Below are 26346 nucleotides of genomic sequence, written 5' to 3' on the forward strand. Positions count from 1 at the left end.
CTGCAGAAAGTGAAGTAAATGAAAGTAAAAATCTTCAATCCATTTAACATCGCAGACACATAGGTTCACACACACACACACATCAAAACACTGCGTTGATCCTCTTGTCATTAGCTGAAAGCACAAATACATCGCCGTAACCTTAAGATAAATAACATCATCCGTGTGGCACTGAACCTACATTTACATGATACATGGCACATGGGGGGTGCATAAATAAAATCATTACTTACTCTTTGCTACCCTCACCAGGCCATTCCACCTCTTGCGACACCTTTCCCCGGTGCGTACCATGTACTTGTGGAAGACACAGCCTCCCCAATCTCGTCCCATATTCTGTTGTACTCCTTTGGAGGGGGGGGGGGGGCGGGTGGTGGCGTTCCACGACCACCCTTCCTTAGATCAGAGTATCTCTCTGTTATATTCTCCAGCAGAGCAGGTAGCTCCATCTTGTCGAAGGCGGGCGCTCTCAACCTCCCGTCCTTCTCGATGATCCTGCGCTTCGACCTCTTTTTGAGCATTTCCGTTATATTTATATTATTATATGATTTTTGATTTATAAAATATATATTATTGTTGATATTGTATAATTGTTATTTGTTATTAATATTTTTTAACTCTGGAATCTGTGATTAAACCAATTGACCCTCGAATAGCTTGCTGCTCCTTCTCACTCTCTCTCTGTCGACTTCAACTCTCTGTGCATTCATGGGTGACCCGGCCCCAAAATCACAAGTAAAAAGCATCTCAGAAAAAATGCAAAAAACAAAATTTGCGCATGCGCAGTGCAGTGCCGCACCATCCATCGACAAGAAAGTCGATGTGGATCGACTACAGTGCTGCATACCGCCTGCTGCACGCTGCTCGCATACTGCTGGAAAGAAAAATCACCCAAACTTGCACTCTTCGGTCTTGGCGGTATGCCGGCAGTTTGAAATGACGCACCGCCGAGAAATGGGCGGATTTTATGTCTTGACCAATTTTGGGCCCTAACTGTTGTTAAACAAATGGTGTGTGAGTTTACAAAGAGGTCAATTAAGAGACTAGACATTCTTGATCTGCTATTTTGTGTCCTCAGAGTTTATTTGTCGTTTTATACTTTTTTAGATGTGGGACACAGAAATTTGAATGCAACACTTGAAGCATCACAGAGAACTGTGACAGAGAGGAAGTTTGTACTACATTTTTATAATATTACTAATGAGTCTCATTGTAAGTCAGAAGATACAATACTTCATAAGGACAGGAGCACTGTAATACCTAAAATAGAATGATCCAGAATTTGCGATGGTCAACAGTGTTCGCTGTTATTACCCCTTTGAAACTGACCATAACTTTAAGATGTAACGCAACTTCAGGATGTAGCATCTAAACATGGAAATCCTGAAGTTCGGTCAGTCATTCACTGCTCCGACACTGACTGTGTTGTGAATACCTCACGCTTCCACCCCCCATAGCCACCAATCAGTGGAACAGAGGAAAACTTGGGCTTTTCTGCAGTAATATCGCTTGTTACCCATTAAAAGTTAGGCCTTGGTAGACAGTGTCAGTTGTGGCTCAGTTAGAAGGTTGTGGGTTCAAGTTCCACTCTTGAGCACAAAAATCTAGGCTGACACTTCAGTGCAGTACTGAGGCCTTGTCTGCTCTCTCAGGTGGATGTAAAAAGTTCCATGGCATTATTTTAAAGAAGAGCAGGGGATTTATCCCCAGTGTTCTGCCAAATATTTATCCCTCAACCCAACATCACTAAATAAACAGATTATCTGGTCATTATCACAGTACTGTTTGTCTGTTGCATTTCCTGCATTTTCTGCAGTTGTGAAAGGTGCAAGTCTTTCTTTCTTTGGATTAGGTGTAATTGGGGTTTGAACAGCACATTGATTGCTAAACAAATGTTATGGCCCTGAAAAACACATTTTAATTTTGTGGAGTGTCAAATTTCTCCATAATAATGAAAATTACAATTTTTAAGAAACATTTAAAAATATATTTTTTTTAAAGTTTGTTCATAATTATTTCAGGTTTACCTTTTCCCCATGTGAGAGCCCCAGTCTTTGTTTAGCTCTCTGTAACATTTTTTAAACATTTGAATAAAAGCAACTTTTTCAATTCCTGGTTCTCTGTCTATTAGAATTCTGCATTGTGATTGGCTGCTTAGACAGCTTGTAGACGACACAGCAGCTCGCAGTAGGGATTTGCCATTATTCTACAATGATCTGACTTATGCGTCAAGAACGGCACACTTCTCGCTACACAGATCACGAGGTTTCTGTGGGCAGCTTACTTCAAGGCCAGCGCCAAACGCCTCTCCTTCGCCGCTGACTGCAAATTGCAGGTCATTACATTATTTTGGGACTGCAAAGTCAAGGTGTGTGTCTTTGTGCATTCCCTTGCCTTGTTAGCTCACCCAAAATGCATTACCTCACACTTCTCCGGATTGATTTCCATTTGCCACTGTTCTTCCCACCTGATAATTATTATGATAATAAGGTTAATCCTGACATGTGTATATCAAGACATTAAAGCCATACTCCCCAGCATTTTCTGTCAGTTAATTCACTGACATCCAGCTCCTTGCAACTGTCATTGTATGCTTGCTTTCCTCCCTATCTGACTGTAGTCAGCACATCTCCAGCTATGGTACCATCTCAAGTATTCTATGCCTCAGCTAATAAAGGCAAGTATTCCGTATGCCTTCTTAACCACCTTATCTATCTGACCTGCTACCTTCAGGGATCTGTGGACATGCACCCAAAGGTTCCTTTGTTCCTCTACACTTCTCAGTGTCCTACCATTTAATGTGTATTCCCTTGCCTTGTTAGCCCTCCCCAAATACATTATCTCACACTTCTCTGGATTGAATTCCATTTGCCACTGTTCTTCCCACCTGACCAGTTCATTGCTATCTTCCTGCAGTCTACAGCTTTCTTCTTCATTATCAACCACACATCCGATTTTAGTATCATCTGCAAACTTCTTAATCATGCCCCTTACACTCAAGTCTAAATCATTGATATTTACTCCAAAAAGCAAGGGAACTAGTACTGAGCCCTGCAGAAGCCCACTGGAAACAGCCTTCCAATCACAAAAATACCCATAAACCATCACCCTTTGCTTCCTGCCTCTGAGCCAATTTTGGATCCAACTTGCCACTTTGCCCTGGATCCCATGGGCCTTTAATTTTGTGACCAGTGTGTCATGTGGAACCTTATCAAAAGCCTTGCTAAAATCCAGATACACACACATCAAACGCACTACCCTCATAAGCCCTCCTTGTTACCTCCTCAAAAAATACAATCAAGTTAGTCAGACAGGACCTTCCCTAAACAAATCTGTGCTGACTGTCCTTGATTAATCCGTGTCTTTCTAAATGAAGATTTATCCTGTCCCTCAGAATTTTCTCCAATAATTTTCCCACCACCGAGGTTAGGCTGACTGACCTGTGATTACTCGGTATATCCCTTTCTCCCTTTTCAAACAAAGGTACCACATTAGCAGTCCTCCAGTTCCTCTGGCACACACCTGTAGCCAGAGAGGATCGGAAAATGACAGTCAGAGCCTCTGCTCTTTCCTCTTTTGCTTCTCTTAACAGGCTGGGATACATTTCATCCAGGCCTGGGGATTTATCCACTTTCAAAGCTGCTAAATCCCCTAATACTTCCTCTCTCACTATGTTTATTTCATCTAATATTTCACACCCCTCCTCCCTGATTGCAATGTCTGCATCACCCCTCTCTTTTGTGAAAACAGACGCAAAGTATAGGTTAAGAACCACACCCACGTCTTCTGCCTCCACACAACTTTGTGGTCTCTAATAGACCTTAGTTATCCTCTGGCTCTTAATGTATTTATAAAACATCTTCAGGTTTTACTTGCGAAACTGTTTCATGCTCTCTCTTTGCTTTCCTAATTTCCTTTTTAATTTCATCCCTGCACTTTTTATATTCCTCTAGAGCTTCTGCAGTATTGATCCCTCGGTATCTGTCATAAGCCTCCCTTTTTTTTCATCATCTTTCCCTGTATGTCCCTTGATATTGCAAATGGCCTCTTTCTTTCTTTATAATTTTTTGGTACTAGATAGTGCGTTATGCCATCTTTCGGATGAGACGTTAAACCGAGGCCCGTCTGCTCTCTCAGGTTGACATAAAAGATCCCATGCCAGTATTTTGAAGAGAGCAGGGGATTTATACCCTGTGTCCTGGCCAATATTTATCCTTCAACCATCATCACTAAAACCAGATTATTTGGTCATTATCACATTGCTGTTTGTGGGAGCTTACCATGCGCAAATTGGCTGCTGCGTCTCCTACATTACAACCGTCACTACAACTCTTTTGCGGGGGGAACAAAATAAACATTAGATCAAGTGCCCCCCCCCCCCCCGGATCTGGGCGACACTCCAGACACTTAACTGCACCTTTTTCTAATAAATGTTTTTTTTGTTGTTTTTTTTTGTGTTTTTTTTCAACCGTCACTACACTTCAAAAAGTACTTCATCAGCTGTAAAGTGCTTTGGGATGTCCGGTGGTCATAAAAGGCGCTATAGACATGCACGTTTTTCTCTTTCTGAAGTGCAACAGGCAGGAACTACCCGCAAACACAAAAGTTTTTACATTATAGATTTATATATTCTGCGATTAAGGGCTATAGTAAATTACTGAGCTAATAATTCATGACTTTTATGAAATATTCATGTCTGCCTCATATTAATCTATGTTATGTAAAAAGCCTACATATTGATTTAATGTGATTGCAGCGCGTTGCTTTGCTACTTGTTGGAATTACGGAAGTGGCTTAAGATGTAGCATAACACGTGCTAAAAGCTGACTGCATTATTAGATTCCTGGTCACTTTTAAAACACCAGCGAAGATGTTTTAACCTCACAGCTCAAAAACTACAGTCACAATTGTTTTGCCTTATCTTAAGTTTCAGGGATGTGAGGAAGGATATGACATCGTACCTGAAAGAGGTGGAATCCTCAGCAGCAATTCTGGACAAAATATGAAATTAAAACTTGTGTTTTGCAGTCTATTGTGAGACAGCTGTGAATGAGCATTCGCTGTTTTGGCACGTTATTGGAAAATATTGCTCATTAATGAAATACTGCAACAGTTTCTGAGAGGTAACACTTTACATCCAGTTACGATTCCGTCCAAGTAAGTTACGTACAATCTAAACAGTTAAATAATGAATCCCAGATCTATATCCACAGATATAGATCTGGGATTCATTATTTAATTGTTTAGATTGTGCTCTCAATATGCGGAAGTGTCTTCCTTTCCAATTACCATTCCTGCTCTGGTCAACCCTTGTCTCTGCTATATACACTCCCTAATACTCCCTGTGAATTCCGGTGACAATTTAAATCAGCATTAACAATTAACTCAATCCAGAGATGAAAACAGTTGATAATAGAAGAAATATTAGGTAAACTAGATTTTATTATTGTTCACTTACCATTGTCCTCGCAGTGTCATCCGCAGGCCTATATTCAAATTCGCAATAACGTAATACTAATTTAGTAAAATCAAAAAGTGTTGGTAATACAAAACGGGTCTTTCAGCATCTGAGAAAAATGAAAGGTTACTGTTTCTCGTGGAGATTTTCCTGTAAATTTTCAGTCCTGTAATTTGTTCCTTTTAAAGGCGAATCCTCTCCCTCCCCCTAATAATTTAAAAACCTTTAACTCAGTCCGGGCACCTGAGTCCCTGTCTTTATTCTGATGGCCGACATTAAGAGATGTAAAGTGAGTTTGACAGTAACTTTGAAAAATGACGAAGAAAGTGCCGACTATATTTTCGGCAGGATTAATATCTCTGATAGAAGCCACAGAAAAGCGACAAAAATAAATGCACCACTGCGGAGGGAAGTACAAGAATCCACCTGACATAAAATCTACATGAAACGAGAGCAATGATATTCAATGTTCATTCGGAAAAGAATGAATCAAGTGGATCATGCTGATGGAATATCGTTGATCTTTCACGAGCCAGTTGTCTATAAGCCTAATTCTTCAATGCGTTTTGCCAAGAGCCCTTTATAGCACCACTTCTTTCTGGTACGGGGTTTTACCCCTAAAGTGACATACAGGTGATGTGCACAGCGGGGACAGAAACGGTCCTGCTTTGCTTTGGAAGTCAAGCCGCTTTCAGCACTGTTGCAACTGGCAATAAAAACGTGTGAGATTTGTTAGATGCGAAAGTGATATGGGCCCTTTTTAGGGGGTGGGGAGTGCACCTTGTTTTTCGCCCACCGACTTGCCCCCTGGCTGCCCAGCTGTGTTGTCTTTGCAGCGAGTTTGTATGTACATTCCTGAGGTCAGCACTGGTTTGCTCGCTGACAACTGATTCATTGGCAGCGGGATCGCACAGAGCGCGCGCCCAGACTGGCCGGCGCCAGCCCAGTGACGTCACCCATTCACACAGTGCTCCAGCTGGCGCCGGCCCGGCGGCTGCTATGACAACACGCACGCCAATCACCGCCCGGACACAATCCAATCCAGCTGCCCGAGCCGGGAGCCCGGCGCGCGCTGATGAATTGCCATTTAATTCTGCACCTTAACCCTAAGCAGAGAGGGAAGATGCACACCTGCACATTTGCATTTTCCCTCATTGCTGCCAACATTATTTTCTAATGTATATAGATATATTACAAAAAAATTCCAAAAACTGTTGCAGCTGCACGAACATTTTGCTGAAGTTTTAGCTCCAAAGCCGCTTAATGCAATCTAATTACTTATAAATGCACCATTTGTGTCTTAGTTAAGAATGGCAATCTTGTGAATAAGAAAAACATCTTTTTTTTCCGTTCCGGTGATTGAATGATTGACTTCAGCACATCGCGGGTTATTAACGGCAGCTTGATTGCAAAATGAGCCTAATTTACAACACTTTGTCGGCACGTTGCTGTTCACGGGGTGGGATAGCGCGTCTACAGCTGATTGTGTCCCTCGAGCGCCGAAGCCCGTTAAACGCGAATGTGGTATGTATGTGCTCTTTTTGAATGTGCACTTTAATAAAACATTTGCTTTACGTGTGGTGGTAGCATTTCACTCACACTTTCAGTTGCATTTGTGAAACGACTGGTATGTCTCGGTCACCTGGCGAGGAGTTGGCAGTGCTCACAGCCGAGAGGTGTTCACTTGCAACATCTGGAACATCAGCTTCGCTAAAGGCGAGAATAGCAGCTAACTTTTTTAAAAATTGCACCTTTACCTCATAGCCGCACTGTACTTACCACGAAACTTGTGCGCCAAGTACCTCATTCATACTCCACATCCGTTTGTTGTAACTGTGTGTAAAATCTATAACCAACTGGAGCTCTCAACCATTTTCGGATATAGTCACAAATGAAACTTGGTTAAGTTAAGTTGGACGCGGAAAATAAGAGCTTCCATTTCATTTAGTACCTTCTTAGCGTGTGCCTAGGAGGTCCTAAAGCGCTTTTACGACCAATTAATTACTCCTTGAAGTGTTATGTGGGCTAAGTGCTGCTTTATGGGTTTATTGCAAAACGTGTTAATTTTACATATCTTTTATAAAGTAGTTATCAAAAAATTATTTCGGCCCGGATCTGATCAAACGACGTTTATTTATTAGGTGTATTTCCGTGCAACTTGATTTATTTCTAATTCTAATTCTTGATATTACTTGCTCCACGTGCCTGTGTACATTTTTGTTTCCCGCAAGTGACAGCACTTGATGTAAAGCAATCCACTTAATCTGCTGGAGTATTCGAATCTGACATCCTTGTTGTCTCTCTCTCCCGCCCCCTACACAAAAATGAATAAGCATTAATGTAAACCAAAACGTAATTGTTGAAAAGTTAACTCTTTAAATGCTCGATCTTAATTTTTAGGTCGTAATTAATGGATTTTTAAAATATCGCCTTGGGAAAACAATATGCCGAAATGTCACAAACTATGTAGTTAAATAGGGAGGTGGTGTATTTTGGTCTATATATAACCTGAACAGACAAAATGTACAATCAAATGCAGTTTTGTTTTATGTTGGTTAATTATGTAAAACTATTATTTTAGGATCCAAGTAAATGTGAATTATCTGTCTGACAAATTTTATTGTAAAATCTATATTTTAACTCCTTCCAAAGCTCTTTTGCCCATTTCCTAACCTGCACCATGTCTTATTCTCCCCACCCACCCCCAATGCCTCAAATTTGAATTTTTTCAACCTTGTGATTTAATCCCTTCATGGCCTGGCCTCATCCTATATCTCATCTTTTCCAGCCCTACAACCCTCCAAGAACTCTACATTTCTCCAACTCTGTTCTTAACATCCTCTGCTCCCTTCGACTCATATTTGGCAGCCTTGTCTTCAGCTGTCTAGGCCCCATGCTCTGGAATTCCTTCTCCAAACCTCCCGCTCCTTAAAACCCAACTCTTTGACCAAGCTTTTAGTTACCTCTCCTACTATTGCGTTATTTGGCTCATGTCAAATTTTTGTCTGATTATGCATCTTGTGAAGTTTTTTTGAGGACAATTTTCTATTTTAAATACAAATCTTTGTATTTGTTGCATTTTGTCTTGTCTACTTTTGTTTTTGTTCTTGTTCCTGTCTCATAACATTTTAAATTTACTCTTTCACCCCCACCCCTGCACTATTTGCGAGGAATGCAGCAGAAGCACAACTTCATTTTTAGAAAGTTGGAGAACATCGGGGACAAAGCAGGATTTGGCAAGAACTGAACTATGCTGGTAATTTGGAGTGATGTGTCATGGAACTCCTACAGAGCAGGGCCATTAATTCCATCTCAATTTTTTGTGGGGCATAACTAATGTGGAAAAGTATCCTCCTTGCACATAGTGAATGATGGGGGCAGATGCCATTTTGGTGTCTTTTGGTATTTTTTTTGTCTTTATGATTTGCCCCATAACTTCAGATTTAGCATCAGTCACATAGGACTGACCGTACTAAAACTTGAGCCAAGACCTGCTGTCTTAGACTTTTGTTTTTCAATGTGTTAGTAGGAGCACTATCTCCAAGTTTTGCAATAGGTTTTCTGCTCCAAAACACGAGTGGCTGACAAAATGCCTCAAACTGTTGTGTCCTGAAGTGTATCAATGTGTTGATATTACTCCTGTTCTAGTTTGTGATGTCATATCATGGATGCAATGTGTAGCATGTAGCTACAGGATATCGTTGGTAGGTTTGCCAATTAGGGGTAGATATTACAGCACAAACGGATCTTTTGGCTGAACTACTCCATGTTGGTGTTTGTCCTCAACAAGAGCAGTATCCTAATCCTATGTGCTCGCCCTTTTCCCATACCCATTATCCTCCTTCAAACACCTATCCAGCCTACTAACAGTTGACACCGTCTCTGCACCAGTCAGTCACTAACTCCTGTAGTGCTTTCCACAGTCTCCAGAGTGAAACTTCTAAAGTGTGTCCTAGATACTCTACTTCCGAAAGGTCCAGACCAAATTCAGGACTCTGTCATTATCAAAGGATGGGGGAATAACTAGTGTTATTGATGAGTATACACATGTATATATCATTACAATTTGCATAATGGCAGTGGCCATTATAGGTGAGTGTTGATGTGCAATTTGGTTGAGCTGAGGTTGTACTGTAACATCACTAGCTTGATTTTTTTCTCTCCAGGAAAATGAAGTACATGTAGGATTTTCCAATTCGTGGAACATTGAACCAGGTCATGTATGCCGCATGATCAGATATTATCAGAACTGCAACAATGATGTTTCTGTTTTTAAAAAAAAAAACAACTCTGAAAACTGGTTCCTGGAAGTGATTTTCACAATCCACTTAGCCCTTTTTCTGTTGCCACATAGATATCATGTCAATGAGCTGACTTACCAGAGTATGGAGTACTAGGTTTCCACTATCTGCACTTAATGTATGACCTGATGTTAGCCAGTGCATACCACTGTAGATTTGCTGGTTGTTTTGCCATTTTCTCCAATCCACAGTGATCTGTATTGATGATTTTGAAGTAAAGTTTTCTGCTCCTGTTGTGTGTGTTCCCCTATGGGGAGTCGATTTAAAAAAAAAAATGAAGATTAAAGATAACAGTAAATTTAAATGAAAGCTTCGAGCTGAAAGTACAGTTGGAGTTGAAGTGGCTGAGACTTGGAGAAACTGACTTGGGGGTGTCTGATTTCAGATCTGATAAAGGATGTTGTGATGATCATAACTGGATAGTGTAACATTCCATTGTATTAACACTCTCACCAAAAACCACCTCTAATCTATCTGTAGTGGCCTAGCAAATACTTTTACAAATTCAAAAAGGAACCTAGAACAAGAGGTGAGCCTTTTGTCTTAAAGCCTTTTTGACAGATTTCAGGCTGAGGTTTGCGATATTATCCTTCTTTTCTAATCATTTTATGGACTTGTGTTCGTAGTTTCATCAACTACCTTTTTGGGAATGTACTACTGGGAGAATGGGGCTTCTGGGAATGTACTACTGGGAGAGTGGGGGCTAAAAATCTAACCTTGTTTCATTCTAAACTTAACTTTAAACCTTTTTGTATTATGTCAATCAATCTTCAAATAGCTTACTTCTACATCCATTGCTGCTCAGTATTCTGAAGGCATAGACCCAAACCCTAACCCCATCCCTGGGTTCCCCCAGCCATTTGTGCAACATTGACTGTATTATGCCCAGTTGTAGGCTGTTTTTATTAAAAGCTAGGCCTCTCACTTTATAAAGAAACTTCGAACTGGCAAAGACTTTCATCTAAGTAGTGTGGTTTGGGTTCACACTAAGGCCCCAGAGGTGAAAGGACAATGTAAAAAAACTTTTTTGTTTCTCGATCTGAGTGGGATGGAAGATTTGTAAACTATTGAATTCTAGCATAGGGTGGGGAAGGAAAGTCTTCAGTGCCAGGTTGCTCTGAAAAGCAGCCACTTTTTCAGAATCTATAAATGAGCACAAATGTGATGCATGTTGAACTTGTGATTTTTCTTTTGGGTGAGATCCTTCCTGTGAAACTTCTTGTATCCATTGAATTTTAATTTTTTTTCATTCAATTTCATGCTCATCTATTGCTCATAATTTATAAGATTGTTTCTCCCTGAAACCACAGCATCTTTCCCATCCATTAGTGGTGTATATTGATGGGCTCATCATAGGTGATTGACATGGAAATATACTTTTTGAGAAATTGATTGAAAAAGCTGAGATAAACAAGAGGAGAGTTTAATGTTTCTGGGCTACTTAGGGATTTGTGAAATATGTATCATAAGTAATTTTGTACTGGCTGCTATACACTATTTTGGGGTGAATTTTGTAAAGGTCTTGGGTTTATACAAATCAGTTAAATTCTAAGTAAGAATCGAGTTTCTCTTCCTCCTGCCCCAATCCATTCCAAAATCTCCTTATTACAACTTTTATAAATAAATTTAAATCACCAGTTGTGAACCAAGTTGATTAGGAATCCTAATTTGGGGCAAGTATGTGTGCTTCTGACACTTTTTTTTTCTATAACTAACTATTATGATCAAGAAAATGGATACAATTCAGTTTCACTGGCTGTCTGTGTTACTAAAGAATTGTATTAAAATTAGTCAGGAGCATTTGTTAGCACATTGTCTTTTCACCTCCTTAAGATTTAGGTCCAGGTCCAGATCCAGCTCAAACTGATGGGATGATATTATCCTGTCTCAACGGCCAGAGACACCTTATCTGAAGTAAAGTTGCCAGTCTTAAACCAGATCTTTACAAGACAGGCTTGGATGAAGGTGTCCCCTTAATGCTAGAGTCCATTCTTCCAGATTATCAACTTCACAATCTTGGCATTGTAGAGTCATGTTTTCATAAATGAGTTAGAGTCCTGGGTTTGACCACTTTTTCCTGGTGATCACCCATTTATATAAACAAATATTTGTTCAAGACACCCGTCTTGAATTTGTCCTCCAGAGCCCTGAACCTGTGCTCTGCAGTCTTGGTGCATGTGCACCCATTGTTTTGGGTTTAATTCCTCCATCCTGCTAAGTATCTTTATCTTTAAGCCCCCTCTTGAGACATTTCTTTGTTTATAGTTTATTTCTCACCCCTTTGGCATATCAGTCTGGTTTTTCTATCTGCATTGCCTTTTGGGGGTTGGATGATTCATACCCTCCCTCAAGCCTTTTGTCAGGACAAGCTAAGTATCTAGGAGCTTAAGGGTGAGGCCACAAATCTCTCCACAGTTTGGTGAATGTATTTTGATCTGTTGTAAGAATGGTGGTGGGTAGCAGAGAGGATGGGTACTTTTTTTTTAAAGGAGTATCTCTTCTGAGATTGCAGATAAGATACAAAGAGCTTTATTCGGCATCTGGATGTTGCTACACCTGACTAAAGGAGTGCTTGATGCTATTACTTGAGTAAGTGGTCTATTTCCCAGTACTGATCCCTTACACTGATAGCATAGAAGTGCAACACAATTAAAAATAATAACTTGTGCTATTTAATATGCTCTATTTATGTGGAACATTATATGCATATGGGCTGACATTATCACTGGGAATTATCTTGTAGTTTCTCTTGATTGGCCACCATACTTGGGCGGAAGCCCTGAACATATCAGCAGGGTTTACGCAATCCTCCGTTGAAGTTGTGGTGACTAATCTCAGACCGCCACCCCATCCCCTGGCTGAGGAAATTCCCGTTGCAGATATTTTTTCTGAGTTCAACTGCTTGTTATTTGGTGACTGTGCATTAATGCTGCAATAAAAATGAAAAGTGGCAAAGTTTAAAAGAACAAACTATACGCTCGCTCGCGTGCGCGTGCGCTAACGTGTCATTGGACCACGTTATGAGTAAAATTTTAGCCTCTGAACTCCCATAGATTTGAGAAAATTGAATTCAGTAATTTGTCCCTGACCATCCGATATACAGATGCTTTTTTTTTGCTTATCAGATTATCTTTTGAAAATATTCAATCTGGAACTTTAAGACTATTTACATTTGTGTTCTATAACCTCTTCTTTATAAATATTGCACTGCTGCTGTTTTCAGAGTGGGATTCTTTTTGTAATGTCATTTATAAAATAAAAAATGTTTGAGAACTTCAATTTCAAATTGGGGAGCTGCTGGAACAATCACTATAAGCAGGCTTAAAATCTAGTATCGTTGTTGAGCCCTTTTGATTTTTACTTGCTTAAGCTGCTGAACAATAAACAAATGTATCCAGTACGGCTGTTAAATATTTGATCGCATCCATGTAACAGCTTAGGATGGGCTGATAGGCTTTCTGAAACGGGTAGTCTCTGCCTTGGTCAGTGAGTGTTATGGTAATTGCTGTACTAGAGATCTGAAGAAGGACATCAGTTCATTTTCAGTTTCTTGATCTAATTGATAAGGAAAAAAGGATGTGTAAATAAAATGTCTCCTCAGCCTATTACGATTAATCTATGTAGGTCAGTGGTTTCAACCCAGTTAGATGTACTGTTTTCAAATGATGTCCCCTGTCCCCTGTCCCCTGTCCCCTGTCCCCTAATGTTATCCTATGATGTATGCTATTATTAACCTACAAATCAGCCAACTCGGGATTTAAGAGATACGGCGTAAATTACGAATCTCCAGCTCTGCTGTTTGCTTCGCACAAATGGCATCTCGCCCTCAACAGCCGCATTATTTTTAAGAATTTGCTGGATGCAGATTAATTGCCCATTAAATGTACCACACAAAGTTAAATCTGGTATTTTCTATGTTTCTATTACTACTCGGGGGATCAAGGGTTATGGCGAGAAAGCAGGAAGGGGGTACTGAAGTTTCATGTTCAGCCATGAACTCATTGAATGGCGGTGCAGGCTAGAAGGGCTGAATGGCCTGCTCCTGCACCTATTTTTCTATAAGTACCTCTAATAATGTGATAATTGTTAATGCAGTCATCAACCTTTCTGTCCAGAAATTGGACATTTCAAACTATGCAGTGCCATTCCTTAAGGTGGTAAATTGTTGAGATTTTTAAAGTACCAAATTTATTTTTTTCCTTTGTCTTTTTTCCCCTCTCAATCCATTGATCTTTCCCTCTTGTTTCTCTTTTTGTGTAGCTGATCTGACATTGAATTCACCCTCCTTTTCAATGGTTTCTGTTTCTTTCTCATTGGTTAAGGCACTACATTGTTGGTCCCACCGTTTAGAGGATTTAGATTCCCTGTTGCCCTCACACTTCCAACAAATTTTTATCAGCTCTGTTATGATGCAAAAAAAAAAGTTGAAAGAGTGCAGACAAAAAGTCTAATGGTGAAATGCCCTGCTTCAGCAAGAACTGACTCATTAAAACAGTGCACTTCATATAGCATTGGTATAAAAGCATACAAGATGAATAGTTTGTCAAGAGTAATCTTTGCACTGTTCAAGCAGACCACTTGATGGGACTGATGAGCAATATTGACAGTGTTCATTGGTTGGACATTACTGCTTGGCGATAACATGGAAATTGGGAGGTTTATGTGGGAGTGAAAAAATTAAGTTTAAATATAGTGACCAGTGTAAGGGCCCCAAAAAACTTCACACAGGACAGCATTAGATTGAATTTGCATGCTGTTACTCAGACGGTAGAAATCTAGTCACAGCAGCAGAGTTCTACAGGCAATATCTGGGAGAGTTATATTTTGTGATTTTGTTTTTGTGAAGATGGAGATAATAGCTTAGTCTTGATATTTTCTAAACACTGATGGTTACTTGAACTATATACATATGAACTATGAATGATGGGTGTCCTGTGTACTGTGTAAATAAATGGAGTGTCAGATCAGACTTTGACAGTTTGACTATTTGCTGCTATGCCCAATGTTTGTCATTTTTAAGACATTAAATGTGGGTTGGACAATTATTTTCATAAATCTTATCCTTTCTCTCACCTGAAAACAGAGTTCCTCAGCCAGTGGCAGTTAAAGTAAGGGAGACTTGCCATTTTACAAGATCCTTTCACGATCTCTGGATGCCTCATACAGCCAGTGAAATTTGAAGTAGAGTGACTGTTGTAATGCAAGAAACATGGCAGCCAATTTGCACACAACGAAAGCCAGCAATCAGCAATGTGATGATCTGTTTTTTTTGTGACGTTGGTTGAAGGATGCATGTTGCTAGTACTCAAAGTCCCCTACACTTCATCAAAATATTGCCATGCGATCTTTTATGTTCACCTGAGAAAGCAGAAGGGGCCTCAGTTGCTAACGTTTCATCTGAATGTTGGTGCCTCCAACAGTGCAGCACTCCATCAGTCTTGCACTCGAGTATCAGCCTAGACTTTGTGCTCAAGTCTCTGGAGTGGGGCTTGAACCCACAGTCCCTGACTTAGAAGCAAGAGTGCTACCAACTGAGCCATGGCAAACACTTCTATGGCCTTGTGCAGGTTCAAGAATGATCACTTGGCAACTGAATACTAGGAGAGGAGTTTTCGGAGTGATTGGTGGCAAGGTTTGGCATTGTACCCACCTGTCTGTTAGCCTTGTTTCAATCTTTTGGGATTCCCGGTGGTAGTTTTTCTACTGAGTCGCATACCTTGGGCAGGAGGAATATCGTTGCAGCACCTGTAGCATAGCGTGGCAGAAGAAGCCTAGTCAAGGCCGTCTTTAAATGTCTGAAGACCCCCTCCATTGCCTTAGCAACATTGAATGCCAGGAGCTAAATTAAACTGTAACAGTGTGAAAAATCCATGCTTGAGTATTAGTAGGCTATTTAAATCTTTGGGAGAAGCTGCACCACGTGTGGTCTAGCCTGATCTTGCCATTGCCCAGAGTTGGTGGGCTGTTGGACAGTGGTCAGGAGCAGGAACTCTGGCTGACTATATTTTGCCTCTAACTTGGGGACACAAAGGGCAGCTGTAGCATCCTGGAGGTGGCTTGGCTGGAATTTACTGTCTCCAGCACAGACCACAAAATGAGCTTGGATGGGGTTCTCACGCCTTCACACCTCCGTACTATACTGGGCATTGTCCTTGCCCACTGACCCACTGAACCATTCAGTGGAAGCAATTCAGAATCCAGAAGTTCATGCTAACCGTTTATGCTGTTCACATTTTGGTTTTTGCAAAACACTTTGTAAAATTAACATTTGTAATTGGCATGATTTGTTGGAGCTTGATTTACAAAATAGACCTATTCCCAACTGAGGTAAATGTGTGCATCAACCAATAAACAGTTTTGTTGCACTTAGGCTTTGGTTTGCTCAGTCTACGGAAAGTTTATTTAGAGTACCATAGAACTGTATGAAAAGTTTGTTTTTGTTTCTAAGCAAGAGTACACTCCATCTCTTACTATCCATCACACACTCAGCAGCTGTGTCCACTTTGCGAATGTCAATTAAAGCTGTTTATGCAAACAAATTTTCTTAAGCTAAGAATTGTATTTTTATAAAATTTATATATTGTATTTTTTTAGCTGAGAACAAGAAGTTTGCATTATTTTATAAAGAAAACAATGTTCTCTAACCGTGTGTGTGTGGATCTTAAAGTGATCTTTCTGCTACACAGGAGTCGGTGCAGATTCGGTTCCTGGAACAGCCTGCTTCAAATGGTTGGCTTCCGGTGTAGGTTTGTGCTGGTCAGCTGTGAGGTGAATTTTTATGATGGATTGGCAGATGTTGCATGCTGTTCTGTGTTTCATGACCTCCTCTTCCCCACCGCCCCCCCCCCCGGCCATGTAGTGCATTATAAGACATCTATCTGCCAACCATAATTTAAAATATCTGGCAAATTACTTGAACTCTTTTTTTTTTAAATAAAACGGTCTTGTGGGTTGTTTGGTAAATGTTCTGTACTATTAACTGTTAAGATACAGCTTCATCAGGGAAGTGCCCCCTCTGCAGAAAGGCAAAATCACTGAGATTACTCGGGCCAATCTCACTTGGGCACAGCTCGTACACCCGCTCTCCTGGCTGTTGAATGCTGCATGATGGGCCTGATGTCACATAACCTCAAAGGAGCAGAAACAATTAATTAAAAAAAAAATGAATATGAAATGAGTTTGGGAAGCTTATCAAGATTGACTAGGTGTCAAATCTTGTCTGATAGCGGGCCTGTGAAGTGCATAGGATGTTTTATTATGTTAAAGGCACTATATAAATGCAAGTTGTTATCCAGTGAACACATGCTCCTTTAAATCTGACACAACCATTTAAAGCTTAGTGACCAGGTTTGGTCACTGACTCACTGGGCAGAAGTCTTGGGTGATGCAAGAGCAGAAGTCAGTACTATTGGCATCTTTGAGACCTCATTACTGTCCCATTCCTGATCTCTATCCAGTCACTTCTGCTGGACTGTATGTGTTTGTATATGTTGGGTGAGGGCAGGATTGGGCTTGGCTGTGATAGTCCATGGTGGAATGGGCCTGTTGACATGGTCCAGGCCTACTGAGGTAAGGCACTGAAGAGCTGCCAGAATTGAAGAGGCAGCGAGGGGAAAACGAGATTCGCTGAAACCCATACAGGTTAAAGGCTGCGTGTCAGCTTCAACCAGCAGAATGCTTCAGAAACTTTCAATCCACACATTCATGTTACAGTGCTGTTTCTTTTTTAATTGGAGGAGAGGTGGATGAACAGATACTGGTTTCTTCTTGCCCTTTGAAATGACTGGGTTCTTTCAGAGTGGAGTGTAACATCTTCTTTGGGGCCAGTGAATGTTGGGAAAGCATTCGCTATATTTTGACAAGTTTGTTCCATGTAAAAACACTGTGCTGCCACCATCCCTGTGGTGTACACTTCAGGGTCCTTGTTGGCCTTATGAAAATGTGGTAAACAGAAAACTGGTAAAGCAGGTTCAGATTGATTTTAAACATGGCACTCCAAGTCCCTTCTGTTTAATTTGGAATTGTGGCCTGACTTGACTGTTTTTGATTGTATCCTTGTTTACTTTTGCAATTCCTTGAATCCATTGATGCAAATTGTAGTTTTGAGCCAGCGTAATTTTTCCAACTTTGAGGGTTGTTCTAAGTACATAAACAAAATAGGACAAGCTACCTTTCAGTATTAAAAAAAAAATTAAAAACAAAAACCTGTTTCTGGGGTTTTCTGTGCAATTAACATAAATGCTTGTTCTGAACTTGCGCTTTATGTAAATCCAGGGATTTCATTTTGCGCAAAATGTTTATGGTTTTTAAAATAGTCAATTTTCTATCTCTCTCTTGTATGCACAGAATTGATGTGGGGTGGGAGAGAGAAGGGAAGTTCAGTAGATGAGTCTCCCCTCATACAGTAATTCTTGAGGCCTATTTTTCAAAAGATTGTATTTTTGGGATAGGTGAAGAGTTGTAAAAAGATTGGCCTCAAATATTCTGGTTTACATTTTTAATCTTTGCCTGTGACGCAGCAATGCCCAATCTGTATTTTGTTCACATATTTTGAGCCTGAGTAGCTGCCGCTGGATCCACAGCTGTTCTGACTCACAAGCAGCATTGTTAAGAAAATGATAATAGAGTGGCTCCAGATTGCTCTCAGATGCCATTATGATCTGGCACATGCTACTACCATATATAGAACTTTACAAAGTGCTTGCCAAACCTGTAATCAAGGAAAATGAGACTTGCACCTATTTATTTTTTGTTTTTTAAAATCTCATCTTTGATATTTTTAAACTCCCCTGATAGTTAAGTGAGTTCCCTGTTGCCCACTTGTGTGAAAAGGCAATGATTATTTTAAAATTCATTGAAACTCAATTCATTTAAGAGGAAAAAAAAGTTGTAGAACTTTCCCTTAACAAAGCTGAGCTGTACAGTTCAGGACTTGCCCTGGTTTGCTCCACCTTTTGGGATGATTGTGACATGGGTAGAACTACAATTGGTCTTGCTGGCAGTGGATCAGGGAATGGAGAATTCTGACCACTGTCCATTGACAATTTCTTCCTGGAAGTTCACTTGCATGGATGTTGAGAAGCTTGCTGATACTCTGGTCTGGATTTCCCTGACACAACTTGCTTATTTTTGGACAGTATAAAGGCAGTCTTGGAAGTTAAAATGGTGTGAGAGGCCTCTTGTCGAAACTCCAGTCCCAAAAATGGCTTCCACAATTTCCCTCCCACGACCCCTTTATAACCCGAGCTGCCTGGCCTAAGCGTTCCCTGACACATGGAGATGAAGGAGGTGGGAATGTGACCTAATCGTCCCTGGGATTTCCCTGCGTTCCTGCCTATTTACTGCCCTGACTAATCACTGCCACTGTAAAGGTGGCACTGGGCCAGTGTGATGCCCCAGAGGCAGGAAAAGATTGGGAAGGTGAAAGGTCACACATGGTAATGGTTCTGCTCCAATACAAAGCTACGACGAGTATTTATGAGCATTTGCATGATTTAAATAGAACATTTAAAGGGAGCTGTCTTTAGTGAAATAATGGATTTCCCTCTTGCGATTCCATTGTTCCTGTTCTTTCAGGAAGAGGACATGGTGGATGAAATTATGGCAGCCAGGAGAGTGCGACATGCAGGCGACACCCGAGCTGTAAGTCCCAGGGCAAAGACCCTTTCTCTACTTGCTCTGGCCTCAACCGGTATGACCACCACCATAGTTTCTAAAGTTCTTGGCGACTTAACCATTGCAGACCTTTCTGATGTTGCTCCTCACTCTGAAAATGTAATTATAATTAAGGGTCTACCTCCATCTCTGTCGTTCTGCTCCCAACCACCTCCTCTTGAGTCCTTTTCATCCAACTGCTGTGTTTCTGACCCTTTAATCTGGAGCTGGACCAATTTCCCCCTCTCCCAGGGTTGGACAAGCAATCAGGAGCAAGATTTCTGCTCTAAGCCCATCCTGCATTCTAAATGAGGCCACCACGCCAGCGCCAAGGAAAATGGAGTTAGCTCCCAGCAGGAGCAGCTGATTGGCTGAAATTCATGCCCAACCAGCTCTCACTTGTTGAGGTTTACCAATTGATAATCGTTTGAGTGAGTGAAGTGTGTGCAGTATCCATGGAATCCTATCCTAATAAGGAGTTAATGCTTTGGGGACAGGAGAAAAGCTGATGAGGCAAAACAAAACTTTTCAGCTTAAATATGTATGCACACTAGCAATATTTTTAAAAGTAACTTTGCAATAGTGAGATTTTGGGATCCTTCCGTTTGTTATGGCACTGATGTTCAACTGCTACTTGGAGTGAGATGGAGCTGGCAGAACTGAATCATAGCAGCTACCTTCTCAAATTGGTCTCACTCCACTTGCCTAAATTTGAATTAGATGACTTCACATCCAAGTTGTATCATAAACTTTGTGTCAATGTGAAGTCAAAAACACTTTGCAATAGTCAAAGCATATAATAAATATAGTCTATAATGTTCTCTGATGTGGGGGAAATATGCCACATTTCAGGACAGAATGATGAATTTCAGTTATATTAAGATATTGCTAGTAAGTAAAATTTAGTTCACAAAGGGTTTGATCCATAGAACAGCCATGTCGATTCAGATGAAGCTTTTTTCCTGAATAGTGCTTCCACATCAGCTTGAGACAAGAGAGGTTCATTAAAAACATTCCAGTAAACATTCACACGATATGTTGGAATGACTTAATTCATGAGTTTATAAACTTGGCTGCCTGGAGTCCAGGCCAAGGAGGGCAGTAGCAGATTTACTTGGCAATGCGAATGGCCAATCAGTAGACACTGGAGAGCTTAGGGGTAGGTCAAGGTAAAGCCTTTAGTTTCCAGTCATCCTAAAAAAGGATGTATAGCGAGTTTGCAGAAATTGAGGATGGAAGTCAGATACAAAGTGAGAGCTCCTTAAATTTAGTGTCAACCAGTTTCGGAAAAATTACTAGTCAGAAAAATGTATTTAGCCTGCTAACCAAGATAGTGTGGGCTAGTTTTTATTTTCTAGTGGAATGAAAAATTGAGGGGTTCTATAGCGGGGTGATCTGCTGTGCCTGATTACTGGCCAGGTGGTGAAGATGAAAATCTACCCTATTATATGTAAAATAAATCAGCTGTTTGTTTTATCATTGGCCATGTCTCACTAGAGTTCATCCACCCTCCTTCCAGAAGATAGGAGAAACGCATGTGCAAGATTACAGTATCTTGTTCACATAAGTGGTTTCATTGTTATGACTATCATAGGACTAGATATTGGGCAGTAAAGGTAAAACTTCTGATTGTACGGATGCAGGGTCTGTTTATATTTGACACTGATAATGCTGAACCCAAGACAATATCTAATGTAGACCCGAAATTCATGACCGGCAGTTTTGCTGTACTTCAGACCTTGCTGTTGTCTACATAACTGTGACTGCACTTGATAGAAGTAATTCATTGCGAATTGCGTTGGGACATGCTGAGAGACCCGATAAGGCACTGTATAAATACTAGTTTGTTCTAAATTACGAGGTTAAAGAGAGAAGGGAGAAAACAAAAATCACTGCTTTTGGTGCAACTGACTGTTAAAAGAAACGGATAAAAGGCTTGCATAATTTAACACGAGTCGTACAATATTAACTGAAAACAGGAAGCAGTGAAATGTGCTTGTGCAGAAGTTAATTTCCTGCTACGTCATGATGGAACCAGTGTTAACCCTGAGGAGGGAGCAGTTTGCAGCCCATTCAGGGCATGCTCAAAACGTCTTCTGAATATGTTCCCACTGATACATTAAAGGAATTAATTGCTCATAATGATCTTGCCATCTGTTAGCAGAGGTTCATACCTACAGGCTTGTGGCAAGTGGTGGTCCTATTCAGGAATCAATAGGCTGGGCTGGGGAGTTGGTTTCCCACATTGCTGGCTATTGCCAGGAGAATGCACTCTGAAAGGGGAGGAGTGCTAAAGACTGGCCATCTGCTCCCTGTCTTTCTGTGGGAGCCTCTGATGCAATCTTGTACAGCTCTGATCTGACTCCAATCTGTTTGGAATGTGGCCGATCTGAGAACCTCGCTGATCTATGAAAGTGAGTCAAAGGAGCTTCTCCTCCCCCCACCCCATTGTCCACTACTGGTGAAAGGAAAATGATCACTTAAAAATTCATAACTCACAGGTGCCTGCCACCCATTCATGGGAAAAGAACCTCAACTTCGGTGAATGGAGGAGGTCGTTCAAAAAGGGAGGGAGGGGGTGGGGAGGATAAGAGAAAATCATGGTGGGAATTTTTAGGGTCTTAAAAAAAAAAAAATGTGGATTTTAATCTATTGAAAAATGATTAATGTTGTAAATTCCTCATCTCTTTTTTGCCCAATTTTGTTACTTCTATTTGATCTGACACTGATGCACAATCTCATATCAGCTTGCCACTCTCCATCTCACCAAGTTTCACACACACTATTTAACCCCCTCGGTCTATTTTTGATCTCTATCTTAGATTCCACCTAAGTTTTTTTTTAAAAAGAAAATTGTGTCCCAGCATTTCAATGGGATCTATAAAGATAAGCCTCTTTTTCGATAAAAATGTTCTGAATTTAATATGAACTGAGACAACAGAATTAAAATGACAAATATTTTTTCCCACAATTGTGGAATCTCTTCATTGTGTTTACATTGTAATAGTTTACTGTACGATCGCATGATTTAGTATTGATATCAGTGAGTGACACAAAAACAAGTGAATTACTGGCCTCTTGTATTTGCTACAACAATCTCTGAGACTAAAAAGGTCAAATGTAATTTAAACAACAGCACCATAAGAGAATGTGGCCCAGAAATCCGACGAGGCCCAAAAATGGGCAGTGCCACCGCGGGGCAAGGTTTGTTCGTGCCCGTAAAAAGATCACAGACAGTGCCGTTATTTTGGCGCTGGCTGCTGATTATCATTATTGTGGTGGTCAGCTCAGCGCTGAATGGCTGAACGACCAGCAAGGACTCTGGGGGCAGTCGGGACTCTGGGGTGGGGGAGGTTGGGGCCGGGATCAGGGAGAGGGTAGGAACTTGGGGACTGTATCGGGGGGTTACATAGAGATTGGTGCCAGCATTAGAGGGAGATCGGGACTCGGGGCCAGGATTGGTGGCCGGAGTGTGGAGGGGTCGGGACTTGGGGACTGTATCGGGGGGATACGTAGAGATTGGTGCAAGCATCAGGATAGAGCCTGGACGTCAGAGTCCGGAATGAGGTCGGAGATAAAAATGGTAAGTACTTACCTTTTTTCATGCGGCACTACCCCGACCTCCTGTTTAACATTTATTTTCCCTGTAGTAAACATCCCTGGCACTGGCTGCCTTATCTGCAAGCCAAATTTGAAAGAAGTAGCAGAAGCAGGCGTTGGGCTTCATTTTGTCAATGGCGTTAGCCTGAGGTCTGTTTCAAATGAAGGTAAATGACACCTTTTTTTGCCCCCACCTTTTTTTGCAGACGCCATTTTACCCCACAAAACCGGCCTTAACAGCGGTGCTAAGGTGCTGAATTTCAGGCCCTTTAATTGTAGAATAACAAAGGGGGCACATTTTTTGCTCCTCCCATTAGCGCCCTGGGGGGCATTAACGGGTCGCAAATGACTTATCGTGTGGGGCCGCTACCGTCTCCCATGAAATTCTGTGGCAGTTAGCAGAGGCGCAAACTGGTCGTGCCCTGCTCCTGCTGGTCGTGCCCCAGGCCGCTGCACTGCTGATGACAACGTCATCACTGTGTGCAGTGACCCGTTTTCACCCCGGAGCGACAATTTGGTAACGCCCTGCGAGGTTGCCTTGGGCGGTGCCTGCGCCAGCTTTGCGGGTCGCAAACCAGGCCTTGCTGTGCTCACGGGGTGAAAATTAAAGGAGGCGTGGCGCGCAATTTAAAAAAAAAAAAAAAAAATGGCCTTGCCTTTTCCAATTCGCACGGTCCGTGCTTCTGTGCCAGGCTGCTGCGACAGAACCCCACTACCCGGTGGTGAAATGGTGGCTCCATCTCCCTGACGCAGAGTTGGCAGTGTGCCTTCCCCTTTAACGGAAGGGGAGGGCCCTGTACTCCAGCCAGCACTATGAGGTGCTCCGCGTAGCACTGGAAAATTCCTGTGGTTAGCGTACCAGTCCCACCTGAGAGGAAGTGGCGCGCGTAACATTGCACTCGCCTTCCTCTCGGGGGCAGTACCCGAATTTCATTGCCGGGGTGGGACTTCTGTGCCAGGAGCAGGAAGTCCCACCTTGCAGTGGTACCGAAATTCAGCCCCTAAATAATATCATTAAGAGAAAAACAAGGTTGTAATCTCATGGGCTACAGAAAATAGTTATAAATCACGCAAGCTTATTTTATGAATTAAAGTAAAGTACTTGGGGCAATTGCAACCTTGTAATACCTTTACCGTATCCATTATTATTTATCTCCTAATGTATGTAGGAATATTTGTTTAAACCAGACTAGTCAATCTTCCGTGGCGTGGTGAAGTGAGGTTCGAATGCACGGGATAATTGGAACAGTTCGTGCAGATTTAATTAGTCATTTTAAAATCCTACATTCTGGCCTTATTCATTTAACAATATTTTTATTTGATATTTATAGTTAAAAAGCAAAATTTATGGCAAATTGGGAAAAAGAGAAGTAAAGTTGGTTGGAGCATAGGAATTTCTCTAATACAGGTTGAGGATTTGGGAAATGCAAAACCGAGGTGTTACAGCACCATATCTGGCAAGAGAGTGTAATTACAGTGTGTCACGTTTACATAGGCTGTTTCCATTATAACTGTACTCAGGAATTTATAATGTAAAGTTGACACAAGTGTGACAAGAATTTGACAACAGGAGTAAGGTTTCGTAGGTAGAAAGTGTGCATAGATGTAGGATTTTTAATATATTAAATAGATATAAAGCATTATATGGGGAATTATGACAGACAAAAAGTGCTCTTTAATACTTTAACCAGACACCTAAAATAAAAAATAAGCCCCCATGACTTTGAGTGGGACCAATGCTTATGCAGATTGGGCACAGAATGTCCCACTGCTAAATTGGTGTGCTTTTCACCTATTTTACTGCGATAAAACTGGCACAATGCAAACCAATTTCTACCCTTGCATCCTCAGGACGTCTTAAAGTTCTTTGTTAATTAATTATTTTTGAACTGTAGTCGTTGTAATGTTGGTAAGCATGGCAGCCAATTTGTGCGCAACATAATCCCACAAACTGTAATGAGGTAAATTATCAATTAATCTGTTCTGGTGATGGTTGAGAGTCAACAGTTGTCCAGGACACCAGGAAGAACTCCCCTGCTCTTCTTCGACTAGTGCTTTGGGGTCTTTTACCGACTCATCCAAAAGACAGTGCAGCTCTTCCTCAGTACTGCACTGGAGTGTTAGCCTTGATTATATGCTCAAATCCGAAGTAGGACTTTAAGACATAACCTTCTGACTCAAATGAGAGAGCTAGCACTGAGTCATACTGATTTCTCCCTTTCTCCATCCCCCATGGTTTTGATCCACATCGAGCAGAAGCGTCTCAGACTTGTGCTGAGTTATCAGATCTCAGCTAGGGTGGCAATTAGAGTGCTACACTTGGAATACATGCCTCTGGACTGGTGGTAAGGAGATTACTTGGGGCTCAGTGCTGCTGGAACTTGTGCACTGACATCCGGTGAGAACAGAATCAGGCTCAACTGTACTGTCTTGTGTGATCAAATAGCTTGCTGATGATCACTGTTGATACTCATTCGGATGAATGGTTGCTTGGGTGATGTACTGGATGGCAGCTGGTACCCAATGAACTATACTTCAGCATGAGTCAGTGCTTTCAGAAGAAGAAAAAGTAAAAATGTGACCAGTTTTGAAGTTATTTATTTAAAAAAACAATTCAATAAGTTAATCCAACTGATCATGATTGTCACTTCGAACATTTCCTTGATGTTGGTACTTGCAGTACTGAAGGAGTGCTGTGCTGTCAGAGATGTGTACATACCAGAAAAATGATTGTCATCTCTGCACAGGTGTAAACCATAGCTCAGTTGGTAGTGCTCTCGCCTCTGAGTCAGAAGGTTGTGGGTTCACGTCCCAATCCGAGGACTTGAGCAGATAATCTAGACTGACACACCAAAGCAGTACTGACGGAGTGCTGCACTGTCGGAGGTGTCGTCTTTTTGATGAGATGTTAAACTGAGGTCCCATCTGTTCTATTGGGTGGATGTAAAAAAGTAGGGGAGTTCTTCCTTGTGTCCTGACCAATATTTATATCTCAACCAACATCACTAAAAAAAACAGATGTTACTGTATGTGGGAGCTTGCTATGTGCAAATTGGCTGCCGCATTTCCTACATTACATCAGTGACTACATTTCAAAACTACTTGATTATAAGTAGAGTGCTTTGGGATGTACTGAAGTTTTGAAAGGTATGATATAAATGCAAGTCATTTTCTCTTTATGTATGGGCCTTCAGCAGCCACTAGGAAAGCTGAATAGTCACATCTAGTCCATTTAAATCCCATGTCATCATAGAATTGTACAGACCATGCGTCTCATTGTTTCTGTGCCGGCTCTTTGAAAGAGAGAAGTCCAGAACCAGGGGACACAGTCTA

General features: G+C 41.2%; 1 long non-coding RNA gene across 1 annotated transcript in view; it reads left to right on the forward strand.

Annotated features, from left to right (window-relative positions):
- Nucleotides 1–6956: 6956 nt before the first annotated feature.
- The window catches only part of LOC139263804 (uncharacterized), a 53296-nt gene continuing 33906 nt past the window's right edge, over nt 6957–26346 (forward strand). Inside the window, exons 1-2 of the long non-coding RNA XR_011593212.1 lie at nt 6957–6982; nt 16446–16527. This is a non-coding gene — a long non-coding RNA (uncharacterized lncRNA). The remainder of the gene's footprint in view (nt 6983–16445; nt 16528–26346) is intronic.

This window comes from Pristiophorus japonicus, chromosome 5, assembly GCF_044704955.1.
Source record: "Pristiophorus japonicus isolate sPriJap1 chromosome 5, sPriJap1.hap1, whole genome shotgun sequence".
Taxonomy (NCBI): Eukaryota; Metazoa; Chordata; class Chondrichthyes; family Pristiophoridae; genus Pristiophorus; species Pristiophorus japonicus.